Source organism: Falco punctatus, assembly GCF_963210335.1.
Source record: "Falco punctatus genome assembly, chromosome: 1".
NCBI classification, from domain to species: domain Eukaryota; kingdom Metazoa; phylum Chordata; class Aves; order Falconiformes; family Falconidae; genus Falco; species Falco punctatus.
In genome coordinates, this window is record NC_137580.1 from 89,169,426 (window position 1) to 89,187,282 (window position 17,857).

Sequence of the window (17,857 nt, forward strand, 5' to 3'; positions counted from 1 at the left end):
GGTAGTTTACTGAGGAAGAAGTCAAGGGTTCTACTAAGCAGGCATCACTTTTTTTTTTTTTTTTTTTTGAGTGGAACCAAGACTAACATGCATGCACTATAAATGCAACATTGAAATAACTTCACAGAAGTTAGTTTGCTGTTTAATGTGTGGTGATTAAAGTGCATGTATTACAGAATGAAGTTGTTTTAAAACTCTGGCTGCAGACATTACTAACATTTACTAACATTCTCTTTAGACAAACATTGAAATCTGCAAGGAGGAGGAAAAAAAGCTGACAGAAACAAAAAGACTGGATGAGGTTTTTTTCTTCATGCAGCCTCTTAGCTGATCGCACAACTTTTTCTTCTGCAGTTGGCTGACATTATTATTTATGTTGCTGTTTTCCATTGCTTAACGCTTTGGGAAAGTACTTACGTTGAAAATATCTCCATAAGATATCTATCTCTAAATAAACGTCTGGGGAAATTTTTCATATAAAAAAATTCTTGGGCACTTCTGAACAGAGCATTTGGGGGAAAAAATGAAATGTTTCATCCACACTAAAAGAAATTGAGAGCTTTTCTTTAAAATTCTGCTATACCTTCAAACTTTGGGGCAAGAACGTGAAATTCAACACAAGATGAGCTTTATGGTGTGGGTGTGCATTTGCCACTCTCATAAAACAGCAAGTTTAACTTGGTGACTTTAAAAAAAATTTAGTTTTAGTAGAGTAGCAAAAGATTCCATTTCAAGAAAGCATTTTCCAGGCAAGGGTAATTGAACTTGCTGGTCTAGAAGCTTAGGAGGAAAAAAAAAAAAAAAAAGGAAATAGAAGATTTTGTGTTAAGAAAAAACAGAAACAATCTATCCACAAGAATGCCTGTGCCTCCAGAGCCAGAAGCAGAAACCAAAGTTATGAAACCAAGTCATGAATTTTCTGCCTGCAAGTATTTGTGGAAACCCCTGATATTCCCCTCTATCTTTCTACATATAGGGTAAAAACCTATTATTGGTGTTACTCACTATTTTTATTGAATCTATGCTTCAACTTGACAGACAAGCTGTACAGACATCAATATGACCTCCTGTGATAGAATTAAGATTGTTTTGTTTGAAAAAAGTTATTTGAGAAACTTTAAGATATATTAAGGGTGAATATTCAAGTACTCAGAAGTTGTACATACAAATTATGGCCAAACTTTTAGTTCTATATTAAGGCACTATAATTGCATCCAAAACAAAGGGTGGGTCAGATGTAATAATTGAACAAAGAAAACATAGCAGAGAAAGCTGTTTTCTTTCATGGTTTATTTGTTACAGAAGTTAAAATGCATATTCTATTAGTCAAATGAGCGAAGAAAGAAGTGTCATGATTTAATTAGCTGAATGTTTGGCTGGACACTGCTGCATTCTACCCCTCTGTCATGGTGATTCTTTGTGATGTTAATTAACTCCCTTAAGCCCATCTTTTCACAGATGATCTCTGCTTGTGATTTTCATTTCTTAGATGCCCAACTTGAGACACTGTGATCAGGAAAATGCAGCAAGTTTTCAAGTAAAATGAGCCTGAATGGTAGCTATGTTGTATATATTCAAATATTGAAAAAGACATCTTTTTTTCACTTGATCCATCTTGAGACTTTTAAGAAATCTTAAACCATTTAAGAAATAGGGCCTAACCTCTACACTAACTTCCCAAGGCAGACCTAAGAAATGAATTAATGTCTGTGCAATAGACAAAAAATATGAGAGTAATAACAAAGTCATATTGATAGCACAGTCTAGCTGAAGTACATTACATATCCAGACCACACACACAATAACCAGTACAGAATAATGGAAGCTGCTGACTAAGGAAAGGGTTCTTAAAGGAAAGTCAGATCAAGTAGTTATAAACCAAATCATCACATACATGTGGGCAGGTATGTGTGCATGTCAGGGATAATCAAGGTTAGCGAAGCAGGTATAAGGACAATGATTTAAAAGAAATTAATAATATTCAGAAATCCTCAGTCCAGGGCAGGGAATGAGAAGGGCATTGGCCAGAACTAGTGCTGTACCATGAGCCCCTTACCACCAGCACTGACTGTTAAAATCCAACGGACAACTGCTTCCAGCATACTTTCCAGAAAGATAGTTGGTAAGTCCATTAGGTTCTCATCTGCTGATTCTCACTGTGATTTTATAGAAATACTTAAATCTCTAGTGTAAAAACTGAGCTCAACTGTTAAAATTGCCACCTAGGGATACATGGCAGAAGGAAGTTTTACAAGGAAATAGCGGAGAACCCAAGGAAAACGGCTTGCTGCTATTACATGTAGTCATAGACCTAGCAGTGTGTAATCTAGATTTAATTGATATATAATAGAATTGATTTTCTGCAGTGAGATACTATATTCATAGGTTTAAACATCACATCTTTGTCTATTGTTTGGAAAACATCCAACATACTTCAGCAGTATTGATGAAATACAAGTTATGCTAGTTAGTGGTACCCACTAGCTAAGCATGACACCCCATCAAAATTTAGCATACAGATTTGATTCAAGTTTTAGGAAAACAAAAGAACCTATAGTGAAAACAAAGTATTCCTTATAAACTGAGTATCAAACCCCTGCTTTTCAAAAAAATAGATTTTGATCTTTAGTTATTAGCACTGAAGTTTGCACCAGCTCAGCGGAGATCTAGATCACAGCAGAATACAAGAACCTGTTAGTTATTTTTCTTTTAACTATGCACACCCCACTTACTCAGGAAGTTGGAAACATTAAGTCCTATAAAGCACTAATACCTAAACACTTGGTGGGTATTTAAATCATGACCTATTTTAGCAACATTCACAAATGAGTGTGAAACCGAGAAGCATCAACGCAACCAGTACAGAATACTGATTCTTGAATAGAGCCAAAAATACAACAGTGTATTATTCTGAGTCGTGTTGCTGAAAATCCAGAGTGGTGTCAGTGACTGCTTATGGAGTTGCCTGTGCTTCATAGTGGTTTAATTAAGACCAGATTCTGCCACAAGTCATTTTAGAGGTGACCTTTAGACTTCCATAAAGAATGAAGTATTACAAGAATATTACAGTGCGTCTAACAGTGGGTGTGCAGAAAATCATGGCTTCTAGACGAAAGTGAGAAGAAACAACACACATAGCATCTGCTTTAGGGACATACAAACATCAGACTCATTTAAAAATCTGTAATAAAGCAACAAACAAAACACAGTACCCACTCAGTGTTTTGTAAGCACATCAGGTGATGACAGTAGCATAGGTTATGTCTTCATTAGAGTTGCTGTTTAGCTTTTCTCGTTGGTGTTACCATAGCTCTTATGTGGGTGATTCATAAGCTAAGACTCACATACCACCGGCTTGCTTTTTCATGGGTCTTACAAAGCTTAGGGAGATTACTGTATTACATAAAAAAAGATAGTAAACATTAGGTTTGGTCATTAATATAATGGAAAATTTCCTGTCGCTCATTCAACCTTATTGCACACAATACCTTATGAAAGCATAAGGAAATTTTGGTAGTTATAAGCAAACGAGAGTTAGAGGGATTTGAAACAGGATAACAATGTAGCCTTGTAAATGGAAGTTTCTCTTCCTGTGCGTAAAAGGTCACACAACAGAGCAAAAACATGCTTGTCTCAGGCCGTTCCAGTAACAGGTACGAGCTAATCAGAGGTCAAAATCAGAATCTCTGTAGTAAGAACCTGAGAGCCTGGGTACAGATAACAGTATCCTGAAGACAATAAGTTTCTTTAATGTGATACAGAAAAGCAGCCAGTGAACGTTCAAAGACTGAATGTCAAGGCCCAGACAGAGGCAAGGAGAAGGTGCTCCAGTAAATGGGAACCATAGCAAAAATTGACAAGTTTTATCTATGGTGATGGCTAGGAAAGCATCTTTGAGACTTGATAAGAGACATAAATCACAGTAGTTCTGCTTGTTCATTTTGAAGGAAAGAACCAGAGGAAAGGCAAGAATTAAGACAAAGAACAAGACAGTAAAGTCACAGAAGCTAGGTAAGATTCCTAGGGTAAACAGAAAGGGTCTGTAAATACAGGAACTAAGAAACTTCTGTATTCATGAAAAGAAGAGGGAAGGGATAGCAACAGAGAAAGGAAAGACAAGCTGAGAAGAGCAGATGGGCGCATCTTGCTATATTACATGGGCAGAAATCAGCAGAAATCTATATAGGGAAGAAAAAAGGCCAGTGGTAGTAGGAAAGGTTTGACTCAGAAGCTGTAGAGATGGATCTGTACCTGTGGAATTTGATTACAGTAGGAAAAAGGAGGAAAAAGAAGAAAAAAAAAAGATAAAAGAATAAATCCATGGTGGAAAAAGTCACCTGGGTTATCACGCTTTCACCAGAATGGTGGAATTTGCTAGAAAAAAGGCATCGCTGAGAGTGGATCAGGGCTGGAAGTTGGCAAGAGAGACCTTGCAATGAGAGGCAGAGCAAAAGGCTTTGGAAGGAGGAAAGCAAAATATGGGAAACAGTTTCAGCAGAAGTAATGAACACTGAATTCACAGCAAGGCTGAGCAAAAGCAGAGGAGGAGTGGACTGGCGATGTGACAGTTAAAGCTGGGAACTAAGCAACAGAGAATGAGTAATGTTTCACAGAACAAATGAAAAGAACCTTGGTGAATGGAAAAACAGGAAAACAGACATAGGTTGAATGAGTATGCAGGAGCAGCAAGTTATCAACATGAGATAGTCAAAAAGGGAACATAGGAGATTTATGAAGAACGAACAGCATAGGGATGTTTAGAGACAGTCACTCAAAGAAAGCATGAGAGGAAAGAGCAATCTGATGCAGGAAGAGTATCAAAGAATTGGTCAAAATGGGAAACAGTAGGAGAGGAAAGGATTGTGAAAGAATAAAGCCAGTAATTCTCTAATTTAGGGATGGACAAAGAAAACCTGACAAACCTGCTGAAGTTATCAGCCTCACAATAAGATATAAACATGTATTAAAATGCTGTTCTTCGCAGAACAAGAGGAAGAAAGTGTGGATATCAGCATAACAGGCAGGGCTGTTATCAAGGATGAATTTGATACGTAGGGTAGAAAACAATTTCCAGCCTTAGGCCACATTAAAGTTAAACATATGAACTGTGTCAGAAGGTGTCGAAATCAGAACCGTGGATCTCCTAGGTTCCATCTTAACAACTCAAATTAAACATGATTTTATTCACAGAAGGGGAGGTGAGGAGTGGAAGAAGTATTAGACCACAGCCCAAAGGGGGGTGGGGGGAAATCCCAAGAGGCTAAACAGAATCCACAGTGTTCTCTCAAGTGTGACTCATGGGAGAGGACTTGTATGCTACCCAGCACAGATTACAGCTGCAGCCTACGTCTCATTCTGCTTCTCTTTTGAAATTCAGAAGCTTTGACAGTCTTACAATCCTGCTGCATGCAAGAGCTTCAGCAGGTACATATCAGACAGCTGAGCCATTGCCGTAGTTACTCTTTAATTCAAAGGCTTTTTTTTTTTTTTTTTAATAATCTGAATATGAAGGAAGTTATGCATGTTCTGGTTCGAGATGAAATTGCTTTGGGCTGAATCCAAAACACAGATCTACCTCACAGAAGAACTCTGCAACCGGAAACATTTCAGTACAGCAGTACAATGGTTAACTAGCTCCTAGTTTCAAAAGCTAAGCTAATACTTTTTAATAATATTTTGCCATCTAGACTATATAAATTAAGCTCTTTTTCACTCCCAATAAAGCAAAAAGGCCTTAGCATCCTGATGCCTCAACTTTTTCAGCTACCATTTCCCTCTACCAACATCCCCTCCTAAACAAAACAAAAGGCCTACAAATTGCTGCTACCATAGAGAACCTAACATCCTTTTCAAGGTTTAACAGTTACTAGGCCTTCTCTTCAGTCTCTTCTTTCCAATCCCCCATCTCTGGAGGGATGGTCACACCTTCCTTACACTCCAGCTGCAGTTACCTCAGATACACACCCACCACTGCAAGCCAGAGGGATCCAAGTTGCTTCGTGCAGGCTGCTAACTAGGATTATGAGCTTGTTATGTTGAGCATACATTGAATGTTAGAGAACACCAGAGTGGTTAAGTTTCTTTCATCAGACTTCAAAAATGTCTTTTAATAAGCTGATAGCAGATGAAGTGAGAGATGGTGCAGATTTAACTGTCTGAAGAAACTGAAGGACGAATTTATCCAGAGAATGCACTTAGAGCAGCAGATGCTTGCGCTGCTCTAGCATCTCTAGCAATGTTCTCAGTGTGTTTTTCATCACTCATGCTCTGGAGAGTTGAAGTTTCTTAGGTAATGTTAGGTTTTTTCTCTTATTCAACCTTGGTTTTCTACTGAGATCAAGAATATTTCTACTTGGCGCTAAGTAATACTACAATATGAACTAGAGGAACTTAAGTAGTTGTGGTGAAGTGGCAGCCTATGATAAGTGACACTTTGGAGTGAGAATATTCATAGTTCATCTTCAACAAAATAAATAGCACTGCCATTGTTTAAGGGAAAAATCAGAAAAACCCAAACCCTGTAAAGTGCTATGGTGGTGATCCACTTACCATAAAAAGAACCATTTTAATTGACTTCCGTGGGTTTTGCAATAAGCCTTTATCCAGTTTTGAACAGGGTGTATTTAAAAACATTGCAAGCAGGATACCTAACTGCTAGCAATGTAGACAGTTTTAGTGACGAAAATTTAGTATTTACTGCGTGATTCATACTCTTCTTATATATGAATATCTACAGCTGAAAACATCTGTAAAAATAGATACAAAATTGAATAGTCCAACTTTCAGCTCCCCATTTTTATATGATCTCATCATTATTGTGTTACTAGTAGATATTGAAGCATGATCCAGTATCATTGTGTTTTCAGATTAATTTCTTCCCTATACGCACATGTTCCAATCCTGGCTTCTATTGGCATTCACCACATATGTTTGTTCATAGGTCTAGGCAACCTTATAAGAACAGAAGCCACATTTGACCACGTAGATTTTGAGTCATACTATGACAAAACCCAGTCAGGATGGCTTCACATATTCATAGGGTTATACAGATTTTGTCAGTATTGCGGATCACATTCATATCATTCTAAGAACAGATTTTTGTTTATTACAGAAACAGAACAGTAGGTATTATATATTGGATAATATTTTTAAAATGCATAGGTAATAAAATAAGCTGCTAAAAGCAAGTCCATCTTTTGAAGAAGCTTGCATGGACTTTTAACCTGGGTATTTACAATAACATAGGAGTAGTGTGATTTACATTTGGCTGGGCAAAAGTTGTTATTTTTCAGCCTCAAGCAAGTTTTAGTTATTTTTCCCCCAAACCTGAAACATCTAAATAATAGATGGGTTTAATTTTGTTAGAGATAAGCCAAATTCCAATAACATTTTCTCTTGTGCTTTCATTATTTTTCAGCTGTGCATTGCTAACTGTACTACTATTACTAGTATCAGCAGTTGTAGCTCCAAATTTTGTAACACATACTAATGATTCTTTTGGTGTTCTGTTAACACTGCTGGTACTTTTGTATGTACACGTGTGCATGGCGCAGGGGGAGGAGACAGGTGGAGGAGGGCAATTACTACTCCTATTCAAGTGTGTGTTGTAAGGACATTTTCAGCACTCGGAATTTTTTCCCTGATTACAAATTTTTTATTCCCTATAGTCCTGCAAATTCCCTAGCCACGCAACCACAATTTCTGTATCTTCACCAAAACACAACAGCATTTTTACCAGTTCTTTAGACTTCAAATTGCGTCTGCAAATAATCCATCTCTCCTATTGTACACGTTCTCCTATACTGAGGTCAAAAAAATTTCCCTTTTGTATCACACCTCAACTAGAATGGTCTCCTCTTCTTTAAGGTACCTAATTAATTAGATCACCATTTTATGACCTTTATAATTTCATTCATTTTGTTTGAAGTAGTCTTTTGAATCAAATATTAAAAACTGATAGGTTGATTTATGATACTATATCTACTGCTACTGTTAATAGTAATAAAAACAAACTTTGCAGGGTTTTCCACATGAGGCAGTCCTACCAGCTTAAGTGAGAGATTCACAAGCCAGACAAATGTATGACAATAACCACACAGTACGGGTTTAACACAGCATTTCAAATGGTTGCTCTTTTGTTCTTTTTACTCTCAGCGACATCTCTTCTTGACTCAGATAGCTGTGGCGCTAAAATTATCTTAAAGCTGAAAGGTTCTAATCAAGCCTTTCGTTTATTCATTATTCAGCAATGGATCCTTAGTTATTCATTTCTCACATTACCAAAAAAAATTACTTTGGTAACACTGTATCCTACTATTAAGATGGTACATAAAGCTGAAATTTTACCACTGATAAGAAGCCATGAATTGCTAGCTATTCTAGTTAGCATTCTGCACTTCACGCACGAGATATGCAGGAAAAAAAGCTGATGACTTATCACTTTATTTCTTTTTGCTCACTAAAAATCAGCTGTTGATACTGTTGTAAAACAGTAATGAGAAACAGGCACAGATCTGGGATAAGGATTAGTGTGTGTGTGTATATATATATATATATATATGCTGGAAGTTATTCAGAATGCATCTATACCTCAGTGGAAAGGTCATACACAAATTTCTCAGCAAGGCATATGAGGTCAAAACAGTGTAAAAGGTATTGCAGCAGTATGTATTTCATCTTCCCAACTCATCCTAAACTCACAAAGCAGATGTACCAAGTGGGGGCCGCTGTCCACAATGCATAACAGAACAATAATTTATCTTGAAAACTTTGTTAAAAAAGTATGAAGACCACTCAGATTATTCAGTTAGCAGGGGTGAGGTTGGGGGCTCTGCATTTGCAGTGATCTGTTCTCACGTAGCACTGGCTCAGTATCATACCGTTTCTTGCCTGATAACTACTTGTAGCCTTCCAGGATAATTGTGCTTAAAAGCATTGGCTTTGTTACATTTTGGTTTATTTACATCATACCTCAAGACTTTTAATTTAAGATATTGGAGTCAGTATTGTAACTAGGAAAAGATGGCAAGGGGTACTGCCTCCTGATACCAACTGTGACATTTAAACAGCTTTTGCATCTTTATTGCTGCAAGGGTGAAAAATTTCCCACAGAATGCATCTTGGTAGTGAGAGAATAACTCATTGTCTAACATCAACCCAAAAAGGTACAGACATTCCAGAAAACAAAGCCCATTTCATACCTCTTAACTCCAGGAAAATGCCTGATAAGGTGTCTCCCTACCTCTACCAAAAGCACAAATGAAGACAATAGTCAAAGAGCTACCAGCTGACTTAGCTTTCAGCCCAACCCACCTTAAAGCAATTTAAATTTTGTTTCAATTTCTTCCAGCTGGCAGCAATCCCATTAAGATGCAATGCCACTGAAATGCACACTTACTAGCAATCTCCTCTTCCCAAAGTATATTCTGTATTAAATACTTCAGGAGGAATAAAGCAAGCAGTTTGTGTTATCTCTTTGCCTACTGAAGACTCCATGTGTTAGAGAAACATCCGGTAGAAGTTTTAAGTAGTTTTGCTCTTTTAGAGACACAGGAATGACATAGAAATAGCAGAACAAGATGGTAGATTATCATCATAGTACTGATTGTGTCGCCTTGACTATTCTGAGACTTTTTTCCCCCAGTTCTTAAAAATTAGGTACAATTTTGGTTTGTATTTCATATTTTTGTGCCTGCCATTAATAGTGTAAATGGATGCCCTGTACAAAAATAATTTTAACTGTCCCTTCCCATCTTTTGAGTTGGTTGCAGGAGGGAGCTCATCCATGAGTGTGAAATTTCTAAAGGCTTTTGTAGAAGTTAAAGGATCCAAATAGCAGAAATTTTGCACACCTGTACTATATTCTGAAATCTTTAAATCTTGACCTTCTATTTATGTTCTGTTGATCTCCACTCACCTCTGACCAATCCTAATACAAGCTGAAGAAATTATTTGCAGTGAAAGATAGTATTTCATGTAGATATTATAACTAGATAACTCTGAAAAAAATATCCTTTTAAATTACGTTTTAGAAAATATGGAATCTATAATTGATGACTTGGTGACAAAACACATGCAGACACCAAGCAAACAATGAGACTGATATGCTCTTAATGTAACTCCAACTCCATCAAATATAAATCTTCACAACATAAAGACACATAATAAACATGTCTAAGAAAAATTCCATTTGCGCATTGTAACTTATAGCTGAATAAGAACAGTGCTGCATAGGTTGACAGCATTCCATCTGGCCTCCTTTAAAAATCTGTTTACAAGCACATTATTATTTTCTTGAATTGACCGTTTATGTAAGCTTTTGATGAGTTCTATGAAAAATTCCTTTTTGATAAATCACAAAATCATTAGGTGTCCAAAATCCAAAGTTACAGTCATATAGATAAGCTTTGATTAATCATAGATGACATTTGGAAAAATGCAAAACCAAGAATAAGATACTGTACAAAGATACCTAAATACTGTATTTTGTCAAGACAGTAATATATTTTAAATTCTCTGTACTAATATTTCGATGTTTCACCATGAAGTAGATAAAACCAGGTTAATTTCTGGGGACTGTGCACATTCCGTGTATTATTTACTTTGACATTTAGAAAAAATGCAAACATAGACAAAGCAAGTTCAAATTTTATTTTAAAAAATACTTTTTGAAACAATTAATATACTTGCCTAGTGCTATTCTGTAAAATTCTGCTGCCCATATCAGGTGTTAAGACTTTTAATGCCATTGTTATTAGTTGTGATCAAAAGACAGTGTTATTCTTTTACAGCAACAAGAAGGAAAGTGCCTTAACTCTTTCACTCCCAAGTTGTTTAGACTGAGGAATAAGAAGTCATACCATCAGCAGGAGTTCCTACATTCTTTCAGGATTTTAATCAGATCTGGCTGTTCTTGATTCTGATAACCAGATTTACAACTTGTCTCCAGTCAGCTCATTTCATAGAATCATAGAATCATTTAGGTTGGAAAAGACCTTTGAGATCATCGAGTCTTACCACTAACCCAGTCCATCACTAAACCACGTCCCTAAGGACTGCATCTATGTGTTTTTTAAACACCTCCAGGGATGGTGATTCCACCACCTCCCTGGGCAGCCTGTTCCAGTGCTTGACCACCCTTTTCAGTGAAGAAAAATTTCTTAATATCCAATCTAAATCTCTCCTGGCGTAACTTGAGGCTGTTTCCTCTTGTCCTATTGCTTGTTATCTGGGAGGAGAGACCCACCCTCACCTACTTACAACCTCCTTTCAGGTAGTTGTAGAGAACAACAAGGTCTCCCCTGAACCTCCTTTTCTCCAGGCTGAACAACCCCAGTTCCCTCAGCTGCTCCTCATAAGACTTGCTCTCTAGACCCTTCACCAGCTCTGTTGCCCTTCTCTGGACATGCTCCAGCACCTAATAGGATTTGGATAATCCTATTCAGAATAATGTAGGGAGGCACCTCTAGCCTAATAAAAACTCTTTAGTTCAGACTTACAAGCTGGGTATAGAATGGGAACTCTGTTGGTTTTCATGGACAATGACCTGTGCTTTCCCATTAATGGAAAAGAACAAGAACTCTTGCCTTTTTCAGTTGGCCACTGCCCTGATAATACCAACTAAAATTACTTTTTAAACTTCTAAATACAGATATTTTCTTGAGCAGGGTTTTTTCCTGTACTTCAAAGGTAGTCCTATAGGTGATACTGGGTAATTGTTAACTGCTTGTCTACGTTACAGGTCCTTTTTTGTGGAGTACTATAAAATTCTATTTGGTCAGCCTTTTCCATTTTCTTCTTATGGAGACTGGTGGAATAGTATAGAGGCAATGTAAATTATAGGATCATAAGAAAGTACCTTACTGTCTTTGTATCACTTGAATTTCACTTGGCTGAAATTCTCTCAGAGTTAGGTAATATTACTAATAGAACTACTCACAGAGTTAAGAAGGAAGGTAACTGCCCTGCTAACTGAGAAGTTCTCCCATCATTTGTTAATCAAATCCACGGTACTTAAAGGTACTCCTAAGTTCCACGTGACTGTGTGCCCCACTTTCCCTTTAAAGCATCCTTTTGTTATAACAGGCATAACCCATTTCTTTCAGATCACTTCTTACAAAAGTCATCATGCCTAAATGATTTCCAGGTTAGGATATTACTGTATTTTGTACCTGGGGTTCACTGCTTTCCAGCATCTGAAGACATAACTAGAAAAGCAACATGAAATAGTCAAAAATAGAGAAACTCAAACACTGCTAGTCTTGATCTGAACAGGGAATCTAAAGATCTGAATAGGGAGAACAGTTTTTCATGATCCAGCCTTCATTGTAGAGCCAGGTTGGAGCTGCATAAATTTTAGCATGAACAAGAACATTTTCCAGGTATGATCCCAAGAGGCCACAATATCAGTGGCTGTTCTTGGTTTCCTTGACTGCAGAAGGAGGAACAAGGGTAGAGTTGCTAGGCCAACAACACAGTAAGAAGAGAGACTTCTCTCATCACAGACCCGGGTAATATCCTCTGTAAACATTTAATTTTAGTTTATAACCTACTTGCACTGGAAGAGAAAGGGACTATAACAGAACCAATAATTTAGTTCTTTGTCTATGTGGTAGGTTATTGCTTTATCAATGTTTTACCTTTGCACTGTTCAGGAGTGCAGTGTACAATCAGTCCTCTTGGGGAAAATGGAGAATTATAATTTGCAGTGTTAAAAGTCACATATTCTTACCTCTTGTTGATGTTGATACCCGATACATTCATTTGTTTAGACCACCATTTATTTACTTGACTTGTAAAATCAAAGAATATTGTACTGGTATAATAAGATGCACTGATCTGTAGGTCAGCCTAAAATCTTGCCACATTTAAAACAACAATGGCTAATCCCTTGAATTAATAAATTGTTGAAATTAGTACGCAAGAATTTGTTCCTGTAACGTAAAAAAATTACATGAAGTCTTCAGTATTCTATTTCTTTTTGTGAGTGTGCTTGCAAAAAGCAAACGACACACCTATGTAATCACAGTCATGAGGCAAAGTTCAGATTTGCTTTTGGGAACATTCACAGCAGGCAACATAATCAGAGGACTTATGCACATTTAGTCAGGGAACAGAAACAATATGATAATAGAACAATTGTTCAAATTCGAAGTAAGCTAGCCTTAGAATTTTAAATACCAACATAATGTCACTGAATTACAAATTAAGGTAAGTTTATCTGTTCGTGGACATAAATGGATTGAAAAAGAGGTTAAAAACATGTATCTGAAATGACTGACTAAGGTGAGGTTCTATCATTACTGAGCGATACAAAATGAAAGCTCAGTAGGTTCTTAGCAATTGTAAGAATATACAATATATCTGCCCGCTACAAAATGGCTTCTATTATAGCACTCTGACTCTGCCAAATTTCAAAGGCCAGGCACAGAAAGGCATCCTGAGAGAAAATCTTCCTGCCAAGACCCAGTTGCAAAAAAGGTATTTTGTCGGACACAACCAATGCGGTGGCAGTACAGAGAGATGCTCCAGTGCAACAGTGTTTATTCTGGTATATTTTAGTTTAGAATGTATTTGGTTAGCATCATATACATTAATTTACTGTGCGATTTTAGTGCTCTAAATTATATAGAAAACGCTTTTATGTAGTGTTGGTTTGAATCCTCTCCCATAGCATAAACACTAGGGAAGGTCAACAGCAAATATCCTGGACTTTCCTCATAAGATATCCAAACTGAAAAAATTCACATTCTAATTCACATATATGTATAAGTGGGTATTATATATCCAAATGAAATCATATTTTGTTAATACATTCCAAATATTTGGATTATATGGCTTGGGCTGGTAAATACCCAGAGGAAAAAAAATATTTAAAAACCCCCAACCTAATAACACGTATTGTATTATTTTCAGAAAGATGTTCCCTTAGATGCTACATAAGTATGCTTTTGAATCAAACATATATTGTGCTTTTAAAGGAAGAAGTATAATAACCAGGTGCCTACCCCATCTAAACAGCAAGCCCTCCCAGAGCTACACATCCAGCTGTGGTTTTGTTGCTATGCCATGACACTTGCATCTGAATTGATTACAGTTCAATTGAACTGTGTTTTTTCCTTCCACAACACAACTGTGTCAACTGTATTTGTGCATCAACACTTGATATGCTGTCTAATTGTATTTGTGTTGATGCATTTTGTAAAGATAAAGGTGGTTATTCCGCATTGTCTCAATAAGGTTTGAAAATACAGGAAGCAGGCACACCAAATAAGGGTAGAAACACACTGGGAATGTATGCTAGAATACTGCCTGGAGTACTAGGGAAAACTGGGTAAACTATGTGGATTACTTGTACTGTTTTACTGAAGTCTTTCCTCCACAATACAATAGCATTGTTAAGATACGGTTAGAGGAAGAAACCAATCTGCTAGCCTAGTTACTATCAAAGAAAACAGGGTTGGTAGGTAGGGATTAGCAACTGTATTATTACTTACAAATATTTATGGTGAACCATGAAAATATCCTCATGATTAACTAGTTAAAACTGGTTAAACATTACAATCTAGACACTAAGAGTGGAATTTATCTGTCCAGATTTAGCATATGCATGTAGGTGGCTACTTCTGAGCTAGTCACTCAGTGCTTCCTTTGTAGGCAATGGAGAGACATAGTCATTTCCAGAGGTCAGTTCATCTCAGACTAAGATAGCGGTCAAAAACTTAGTCTGAGTAATTGCATTGTAGGAATCTCTTTTTCTCTGCACCAAATATAAGAGAAGCCTTAACAACGACACCATATATAAATGTCCGTGTCATAGGAAACAAAAAGTGATGAGAATAATTCCTCCCAACTGCCAAGTCTATTTACTATTTAATAAATCTATTAAATATTACTTCTAAATAAATCTACTTTAAGTTGTAGTTCCTAAGAAATTATTATTTGCTTTCTGGTCATTATCATTCATGTATGTGGGCAAAATGAATACTTAGAATTTGACTTCAGTTTCCCAGATTTGCCTCTTTATGTTCTTCTGTTGGCCAACATGATCACTGGTTATTTCACAGGCTGTTTCTGTAACACAGAATTGTCTGGAAATGTTATCACACTTGTCTTTTTGATGTGATGACTTAGCAATCCAGAGGAGAAACAGCCCTCTGGTATAAGGGGCTTAAAAAGAAAACAAGGGCAGAGGAAAATAGGATTTGTTGGGTAAAACTGTGTCCTCTAACAATACATTGGATGTCCAATGCTAAAGAATAAAATGGGATTCTGGGGAGAGCTGGGTTTTCTGCTGAACCATAGGTAATGCTCTGAGCTACTGAAGTAAAAAAACACCTGGAAAGCTGTTTTCTTCTGAAAATTTGTCACGTGTTTTGTTAGGTGTGATTTTAAATGTTGTAATAGTAACAACTGTTTGAATTCTAGGTAACACAAAAATTATGGCCCAGATCAATCATCTGTTCCTTTCATCCTATTTCACCAATGCTCTTCAGTGTAAGTGAAAAGCAACAGCTGAGAGTATTTTCTCTGCAGCTTTCATTTCAAAGGTTAAATTCTATGCTTGATTACACTTGCATAAAGCTAAAAGAACTTAAATTGTTAGTATGTACCAACCCTAGATTTACTAACAGAATAAATAAAAGCTGAATTTAGCCCTTCTCTATCATGTTGTATATTCCACATACGTTAAATTGCACGAAGGCTTTGAGAAGAAAATCAATTTTCATTGTTTTGGATCAGTCTAGTTTTTAATCTATTGTGATTATTCTTTTGTCAATATGGTAGTTGAAATTTGGGCTTCTTAATCACCACTCTGGGATTCTGGAAAGTTTAATAAAAATGTGAACGCTGAATATAACATACAAAGTATAAGTCAAATTCTGCTGTCAAGTAGACTGAAGGAAACCTGTTGTTACTATTAATGGGTGTAGATTTATTCTGGATACTTCGGGGATCACAATGAACAAAACAACCTTCTTTTTTAATAAAAATAAGACAGTTTTTTTTACCAAGTATAAATAATACATCTAAGTATGCCAGTATTTTGAAGGGCTTCAGTTTAAAAGTTCTCTTGGACAAAACGGTTAATTGCTTGTGTAGTAAGCTGTTACTGCTGAAGGTGGGTAACATCAATGTCAAACATCAAATCTGTGGGAATATCATTACAATTTTCTCAGTAAAAAGAATATGATTAAAGCCACTGACAATTTAAAAGTTAAGAGTTTGTGATGCAAGTAGAGGGTTACTGAATTTCTCATTGAGACTGTGACCTCAGTGAAACCAGCTATAAAACTGTTCAACATTGTTGTTCCTAGAGGGCATGGGAGAACCTGATCAGTGAAACTATGCATGCTTGTACTGAGCTTGGGCTCCCTCCCACTGAAATTAGTGACAAAACTTCCAGTGACTCCTGTGAAAGCAGGACCAAAACTTTACACAGAAATAGTCAGGTTCAAGTCTCATTTTCAGTTACATAAATCTGGAGAATCTCTTCCGAAATAAGTGGAATTACTGTGGTTTAACCCAAAGGAATCGAGAGTATTTTTCTTTAACTCAGGGAAGGGGAGAGAGAAAAATACATCATTCCCCTTGTATTGCCTCACCACTGCATATCAACCAAGACTCGATCTGCTGTCAAAATCCTTATCTGCTTAAGATGGAGAGGGAGAGCTGACTTCACCATTTAAGGATTTAAGCTTGTATTGTCTATTGAATTTTCAGTTATCCTTATCCCTCTACTTATCCCCTTCCCCACTGCTTAGCAGGTAGTTTCCTTAAGAAGGAGGGACAAATTTCTGTTTTCTGGTTCTATCTAGGTTTCTTAAAATGTAATGTCCCTTATTCCATCAACATGTAACCTAAACTGAGACAACCAGACCACTTTCACTTCAGTCCTGGCTGGTTATTTTCAGATTATCATAGTTAAATTCAAAGCCAAGGCCTGTAGTTGAAACACCGAGCTGTACTGGAGGCTTACTAAATTTAGGGTAATACCTCCAGAAGAGTCATTCAGCTGTGTTCACCAGTGGTCAATGAAATGACAAGCACATAATCGTCAGATGGAGGTGTAGCATTCTTTGTGCAGCACAGAGTTTATTCATCCCTGTAAGGTCCACTGTTCAGAATGAAATCTCCATGGCCTTACACAGCATTTATCTGTTTTTCTTTCCTTATAAGCATGCATCTAAACACAGTAGTGGGATTCTTCTTTGAAAATGCAATCAGTGCTTTGGTAATGGGAGGTATCATGAGATTTTCTCCTAAAGATGCCATATAACTAAGACACTTTCTTTTGATTGCACCCATCACTGACTTCTTGAAGACTGGAACTTACACAGGCCTATCCTGTAATAATGTCCTCTATGCAAGGGCAGGGATCTTTGCTTTTTGCCTGATAGCTTCCAACCAAATGATTTGATGGAGACAGCCAAGTTACTGGCAAAAAGCTTTCTGTTCTGCAGAGCTGTATCTCTTCAGCTAGCAAATATGTGCCTTGTTGAAGAAAAGCAACTCGTTCTGCCTGTAACAGCACCTAAGCCATCAGCTCAGACTTCAGCTATTTATATCCATAAAGTCATAAACAATTTCCTCTAAGGAAATACAAAATACACACTCATATTTACTCCTTCGTGAGCCACAAGTAGATGTTCACAGCACTGTATTTTTCTATCTGACCTGCTGTTGTAACAACCTTTGTAGATGAAATTTTGACGGCCACAGGAAGGGTGTCACCCACAATGGCGCGAAATACCAAGCCAAAATAAAAATCAAACTGTGGGCGTAAGAGTATCAGTAAATGGATATAAAGAAAGCTGAAGGGAAAACTAGTGGATTTTTCTCAGCTCTTGCACAGGAA

General features: G+C 36.9%; 1 protein-coding gene across 1 annotated transcript in view; it reads right to left on the minus strand.

Annotated features, from left to right (window-relative positions):
- GNAZ (G protein subunit alpha z) overlaps nt 1-17,857 on the minus strand; it is a 94,126-nt gene that overhangs the window by 58,202 nt on the left and 18,067 nt on the right. The window lies entirely within an intron of this gene.